Source organism: Sorghum bicolor, chromosome 1 (assembly GCF_000003195.3).
Source record: "Sorghum bicolor cultivar BTx623 chromosome 1, Sorghum_bicolor_NCBIv3, whole genome shotgun sequence".
Classification (NCBI taxonomy): Eukaryota; Viridiplantae; Streptophyta; class Magnoliopsida; order Poales; family Poaceae; genus Sorghum; species Sorghum bicolor.
The window spans coordinates 53,414,794-53,422,832 of NC_012870.2; positions in this window are offsets into that span (position 1 = coordinate 53,414,794).

An 8,039-nucleotide genomic window follows, 5' to 3' on the forward strand; every position below is an offset into this window, starting at 1 on the left:
GGTCACGTTCAACCATCCTTCCATCGGCAATCATCCTCATCGGCAACTCCGAAGATCAAGCACTGTCGTCTTACCTTGCCAACCTACATTTTACCAATCATGGACACGTGCCCAAAAACGGTGTCAAAACATGCCCCCCAATTTCAGAGTATGAAATCATTAATGCTCCAAAATTCTCTACAGTAATAATGCCTTTCCGCAATTAACGCTCCCAATCTGGTAACCGACAACCTTAATCTGAACAACTCTGATCCTATTACTTTGCAGATTCTTCGAAATCCTCAACCTCCCAAATGGACATTTCCACTTTAGTCGCGCATCGGCAATATTACCGTTACAGGGACTTGCCGATGGACTGACCAGGCCGTCCATATCTTATCCTCCCAAACGGCTATCCCCACTTTATTCGCCCATCGGCAATACGACCGTTACAAGGCGCTACCGCTGGACCGACCAGGAGATCTCGCACAGTAAAATATCTCTGGATAATGACCGCTTCCTATCAAATCGCCTGCACAATCCCTTGGTTACCGTGCGAACAGTTACCACATCTACCTGAGTACTCTCGGATTTCACGGATATGGCGAAGAGATAAGTCAGATTTGCCCTTGCCCGTTTTGTCCTATAAATAGTTCCTTCTCGGGTACTCCTTCTCCATCACGTCATTCCACAGCTCCAACTTCACTTTCCCGGCAGCGACGCTGTTCGAGAGCTCCAAGATCTCCAACGAAGCCCCTCCTTCACCAACTCGAAGCTTTCGACCACCCTTTTCGTGACAAGATGGCCATCAACTTCACCGTTCCTGAGGTCAGTTCTTCACTCCACCTTTTGTGCTTTTTCTCGCATCCCTGTTCATCCGGAATCCATTTTACTGAACATTTTCTTTTTCTTTCTTTGTTTTTCCTTTACCTTCAAAACCATTAGGATCTGTCCAACAAAATTGTCATCCCCACCGATCAACCACACCTCCAATGTCTTGGTCCGTTAGGGAATCCAGATCCAACCGACCTCACGCAGAAACCAACAGGATCCCTTTTAGAGCCGAGAACTTCTCTATGGATCTATGGAAGGATACTTTCCGTTCTTGGCCCAGTCCTACCATGGGATGGAAAGACTGGTTCTTGAGGGTTAGCCACTCGAATGAAGTCAAATGGGGTGAGAGAAAACTGGACCAATGCATCAGATTGTCCATCGCCGATATGCATAGGAATGAGTCATTGTTGATAGCTGCATTGTACTTCTGGTCAGACACACTCAATGCTTTTGTCTTCAGCCACGGCCCTGCTTCCCCTACTCTTGCCGATGTGGTTATGCTTACTGGCCTAGACGTATCTTCTGCCGATAGCACCCACTTCTTTGACACTACGCCTAGTGCCAAGGTAGGAACCCGCTCCATCGGCGACTGGTCCGGGTACATTCAGAAGTACCGCAAAACGGGGTCCGTCGATATAAAGGAACAAACCACCTTTCTGAACATGTGGCTGGACAAGTTCGTATTCTGCGGCCGATCGGCAGGCCCTACCTCCGTCTATCTATCGACAATAGAGAGACTAGCTAACGGTGGCCGATTCCCTCTCGGTCGATACTTGCTTGGTGCTGCCTACCATCTTCTCCACCAGGTAGCTAAGAAACTCCTGCTCGGCCAGTCTATCGGCAACTTGGGGGATCCCTGGTGGTTTGTCAACATGTGGCTCAGCCTCCACATGCACAGGCGCCTTGAGTTTGATCTCTTTGCGCAGCGTTTCCCTAGAGATATAATAGAGGACCATGAATTGGATGAAGAAGAATCGGCAACACGCCCTCCCCTAAACTTTGGCGAGGCTGTCATAGTTCTGCCCGGCACAGGAGGCAATGTAGACCAAATCAGCCGATTCTTCCAAACCTTGTATGAGGGCTTGACCAGAGAGCAACGAGCATGGTTGCCTTATGATGATCCAGACACCATGTTTCCTCTGGTTTTCAACCCGTTCAATGATGCTCTCAACAAGGATCATGAAGTAATGATGACACTGATCACTCCTAGAGCTATACCAGTGAATTTCTTTGGCAGTGGGAAAACCTCCATCCAGACCTATGAGTTCTACAATCCATCGACACTAGCTCGTCAATTAGCTTTCGGCCAGCTGCCGATTGCACTCTGTTATGCCGATGTAATAAAACCCTGGGAAACCATCACTAGCCTCCTTGAATGGATTCGAGTAGCCCAACTGCCATCAAGTGCCGATACAGATGCAAACTTGTCGGAGTGGGTTCTAGCCGCCTTCATCACTTAGGCGTACAAACAATGGTGGGTAGAATGGAAGGAGCATCTGTTCTATAGATCGGCTCTTACGTACCGTGGCATGATCGATCCCGAGTACGAAGTCCCCGATAATACTGTAAGTATCTTCAAACCGATGTTTCAATTTTCTCAATTTTAATTCTATCGGTGATTCACCTTTGTGTCATCTTGCAGGTTGACAACACCCCTCCATCGGTCAGCAGGAGTGGCAAGCCGATTGACCTATTCCCACCAGGTCCAATCTCTTCAATCGGCAACAACGCTCACACTCTAGCTGCCATCATGCATCGAGGCGTACGCCTTAAGAAAGTGACCACCAAGAGGACCAAGACATCTCCATCGGTAGCCGCCTCCACCTTAGCACAGGCCTTCAAGGTAATTGTTAAACCTTTTCATTTATACCAATTCCATTTTTACATCTGCCACACTTGTGCTTACGTATTCTTATTCCAGACGCAGCATACCGACGCATCGGCAAGGACCAAAAGCAAAGGTACCGATGCCCCCCAGTCTAGCCAGCAAAAGAGAAAAGGTGCCAAGAGTACTAGAGCACAAACAAAGCGCCAGTGAGTGGCAACTCCCCCTCCTCCTCTGGTATCTCCAATTCCGGTGGAATCCTCTCCTTCTTCTCTAGAAACACAGACTCAGCAAGTACCATCTCCCCCTCAACCGCAAGAAACACCACAAACGGAAGAACCCCAACCAGAAGAGCCCCAACCAGAGGTGCCTCAGCCAGAAGACACATCGGCTGATTTAGGTGAGCAGACTATCGATCCAGCAGGATCGATCATAGCATCGGTAGCTTCCTCAATCCAGACAAGTACTGCACCTCCCCAAGGTAATATCTTTACGAAGTTGTTGCCGATAATCCCATCTTTTGGTTCTCATGATTCCTTCTGCCAATTTTCAGCTGACATAGTCCCATCGGCAACTCCGGCCGATCAGCCTGTAGTACCACCGGCATCTTCCAGTCAAAGGCGAGAGATTGCCTTGAAGCAAGTAAGCCATCCAATCTCCATCAGTATCATTGCCGATGCTTTGACCATAGAATGACTCACCTTGTTTTCTTTTTCAGGAACAGGACTCTCCCGACAGCTTATTCTCCTTTGCCATTGATATCTCTGAAGACGAAGGTGAGGAAGCAAGCTCTTCTCGAGCAGTTGGGGTTACATCGGCAGAGATCAGGGCAAGGCTGGAATAACTGTCGACTCTCCTTCATCAAGACACAGCTCAACTAGTTGATGACTCCGATCCGGCCAAAGCTTTATTCAAGACCTTGAGAGACCAAATCCCCGCCGATGCTGAAGAAATCCTTTTCCAAGCAGCACATCTAGAGAGTCGTCAACTGCAATACCAGAGGGCGGCCCAGCGCCTTGCCGATAGAGCCGCTCAGGCTCGGCTCTCTGAGGAGATGACGAAAGAAAAGCTCCTTACCAATGAGAAGCACAAGAATATCGGCACCTTGAAGTCTTCGGGAGACGCTCTGAAGCAAAAGATTTCTGTCCTATCGGCAAGAAGAGAAACTCTGTTGGCAGAACTTAAACAAGTTGAGGACGCCCTGTCCCAATCCTGTCAGGAAGAAAGCCAACTGCCGGAGACAATCAAGCTTCTTGAGCAGGAGCGAAACATCCATGGTCGCAAGGCACTTCTGCTGAAGAAGAAGTTAAAGCCGATAGAAGGTTCTGCCGATGACGATTTGAAGGAGATAGAGGACGCCAACCAGATCCGTCTGCATGCCATATCGGCGATCCAGACACTGCTGAACCTGTGAGCTCCTCATCGGCAATACATCCTCGCTTCTCTGCTTTCCAGCTTTCCTGACATTTAGTCTAGCCGATAGGACTGTTGTTGACACTTGCTAACACCACTTGAATACTAGGTTGACATCCCCAGCATGGCACTAGAGTGTACTATGGTATTTATACGCACACAGATAATCCGCAAGCGCACGGATACCGTTGAAGCTTTTACCCGGTTAAAGGTTTTATCGTATCCACAGGGAAACGGGAGAACCAACTACGCTCTAACTTAACCAAGATAAGTAAATTGGTGTAAATAGGAAAGATGGTAGAATCGAATAAGAACAATATTAAGGTAAGATAACAGTGAGTGATAATATGGGAATAGAGAATAGAGCAATTCTAGTATATGGGCGATGGTAGCAGAATAGAGAGGATAACTATGGTTTCTCTACTTCTAAGGGGTATGTCTATGTTTGGGACGAACCATGTGATAAGAGTACACCACAAAGGGTGCTTATCCTTAGGCCGATAAACCCTACCCGTCCTGCTAACGAGAGGTGGACTACAGAGGACCAACGTAACTGTCACCTACGTGGCCTACCATACGATCCAGCTAGACAGGGGATATCCACAAGTAATCTAGATCTAAGCACCTCGCTTACACCTATACTACAACTCTCACCTATAGCGTCCTATAGATTAAAGTACTCAAAAGAGTTGTGAACCAGAACATACATGATTAGTAATTGCATAATGAATTAGAAGTATATTACTAGAGTCATCCCATGAGCAAGCTTGATTAGAGCTTGATCATGACGAAGTACAACCGGAGGAAGAACCAACAGGCCGGCCTCTCCTCTAATCCTCCTTCGCTCTCCATCTTGCTACTATCTAGATCTACTCTAGTTTAGAGAAGAGAGGAGAGCTCTCATCTCTAAACCCTAGCTTTTGCTCTATCTATGAATAATGAATAATGATCAAGGGGTGCCTCCTCCAGGGGCCAGGGGGTCTGGTTATATAGTCTTTTCAGATGAATCTGGGCCGTTGGATCAAACCGACATTGATCGTGTGGTTTTCCTTGAAGTATTAGGTCGGTGGAGCATGATCCGCGAAGTTGAAGCTGATTGGTTACTGTAGCTGGGCGGGCACCCAAGGGACTTGGGCGGGCGCCCTGCCCCCGGGCCCGATCGGCCTCCCGTTCGTTCCCGTGGCTTCTGGAGTCTTCTAGATGGTAGAAAATTGCGCGGCATGTTAATATCTCTATGTAAACCCGACGTGTGGGCCTTTCTTTCATATTTCCTGATAACCCCCTGCAGAAATAGACAAACACCAAAACTCGTGGAATTCTGTCAGATAAAACCCTAAGTCTAGATGTTGATTTTATTTGGATCCTTTTCTTTGTTTATTTGATAATTAAATTTGATACTTAAGGACCGTCAACAACTGTTATCGGCATCTTTTGAAACATTAAGTCCAGCCCCAGGCATACTTTGATCCAGCCGATAGGAGTGTTATTGGCATTTAAATTTCTTATGCATCGACCCATATACAGGGGTAGTACTTCTTCAGATATTTACCATTTAGCGCTCTGGGAAATTCGACTCCTTCGAGAGTTTCTAGAATGTAGGCATTACCAGGAGCTGATCGACTTATCCGATAGGGACCCTCCTAATTGGGAGACCACTTCCCAAATTTTGAACTTTTAGTCCCGATCGGTAAGATTAATTTCCATACCAAGTCTCCATCGGCAAACTCCTTAGCCTTTACATTCTTATCATACCATCTGGCGACTCTCCTCTTATTCTCTTCTATGCTCATCAAGGCCTTCAGCCGATATCCTGCCAAATCATCCAACTCGTCTGTCATTAAAGTAGCATAATCATCGGCAGCCAATTGATCTTGAAAATATATTCGCCTAGACCCAGCCTTAATTTCCCAAGGTAGCACTGCATCATGCCCATACACCAATTGATAAGGTGAAACCTTGGTCGATCCATGACAAGCCATCCGGTATGACCACAAAGCTTCATTTAATAATGTATGCCACCTCCTAGGGTTTTCTTCATTTTTTCGCTTAATAAGCTTGATGATCCCTTTGTTAGATGCCTCGGCCTGCCCATTAGCTTGAGCATAGTAAGGAGAAGAATTCAATACTTTAATTCCCATATCGATTGCGAATTCATCAAACTCTCCCGATGTAAATATGGTACCCTGATCGGTAGTAATTGTTTGAGGAATCCCAAATCGGTAGATAATATGCTCTTTCACGAAGTCAATCATATTGGCCGATGTAACTTTCTTCAAAGGAATAGCTTCAACCCACTTAGTGAAATAATCGGTGGCAACCAAAATAAATTTATGCCCTTTGCTAGACGGTGGATAAATCTGGCCGATTAAATCAATAGCCCATCCTCGGAACGGCCAAGGCTTTATAATAGGATTCATAACCGATGCAGGCGCCCTTTGAATATTACCAAACTTTTGACATTCTTGACACCCTTTGAAATACTTAAAGCAATCCTCAAGTATAGTCGGCCAATAATATCCATTCCTTCTAATCATCCACTTCATCTTAAAAGCCGACTGATGTGCTCCACATACCCCTTCATGGATTTCTCCCATCAAACTCTTGGCTTCATCATCACCTAAGCATTGGAGAAGAATCCCGTCAATAGTTTGATAATACAATTCATCTTCAAGGAGCACATACTTGGTGGCCTGAAACCGAACCCTTCCTTCAACTTTCTTAGATGGATCCTTCAAATAATCAATGATTTCTTTTCTCCAATCATCGGCACCGATTGCCGATATTGCATTAATCATAGGCTGATACCCTGAGGCATGCTGAGCCAACCGATTGGCCTCTTCATTATGCAGTCGAGGAACATGCTCTAATCGGAAATCTTTGAATTCCTTCAACAGTTGCATACTCCTTTCGTAATAAATTATAAGAACTTCACTTCGGCATTCATAGCTTTCAGCCAATTGATTTATAACTAGCATAGAATCCCCGAAGATTTCAATAGCATCAGCATGTACTTCTCTTAATAATTCCAATCCTTTTAATAAAGCTTGATACTCAGCCTGATTATTCGTTGACGTAGTGACAATCGGCAAAGAAAACTCATACTTCCTTCCCCGAGGGGAAATTAATACTATGCCGATTCCTGCCCCCGGTCACATGTGGATCCATCAAAGAAGAGCGTTCAAGGTACAATTTCCAAAGCCTCCACTGCACTGCAATGTTGAGTTACAAAATCGGCCATAATCTGTCCCTTAACCGCCTTGGCCGATTCGTATCACAGATCGAATTCCGACAGTGCCAAAATCCATTTACTGATCCTGCCACTCATGATTGGCATAGACAGCATGTACCAGACCACATTATCCTTGCTAATAACAGTGCATTCGGCCGATAGCAAGTAGTGCCTTAACTTGGTACAAGAGAAATACAAGCACAAGCATAACTTCTCAATAGCCGAATACCTGGCCTCAGCATCAATCAACCTCCTGCTCAAATAATAAATTACACGTTCTTTCCCTTCAAACTCTTGGATTAAAGCCGAACCGATGACCATCCCATCGGTGGACAAATACAATCTATAAGGCTTCCCTTGCTGAGGTGGAATTAGAACTGGAGGATTCACTAAATAATTCTTGATTTCATCCAGAGCCAATTGTTGTTCTTTCCCCCAAACAAATTCTTGATCGGCCTTCAACTTAAGAAGAGGACTGAAAGCACGAATCTTACCAGACAAATTAGATATAAACCTTCTGATAAAATTTACCTTGCCGATCAAGTACTGGAGCTCGGTCTTATTGGTAGGGGTAACTATTTTGTTGATAGCATCAATAGATCTTTGACTAATTTCAATCCCCCTTTGATGCACCATGAAACCGAGAAACTGCCCTGCCGATACACCAAATGCACACTTATTGGGATTCATTTTCAAACCATGCTTCCTTGTGCACTCTAACACCTTTCGTAGATCGGCAAGATGTTTTGCGAAGTCTCC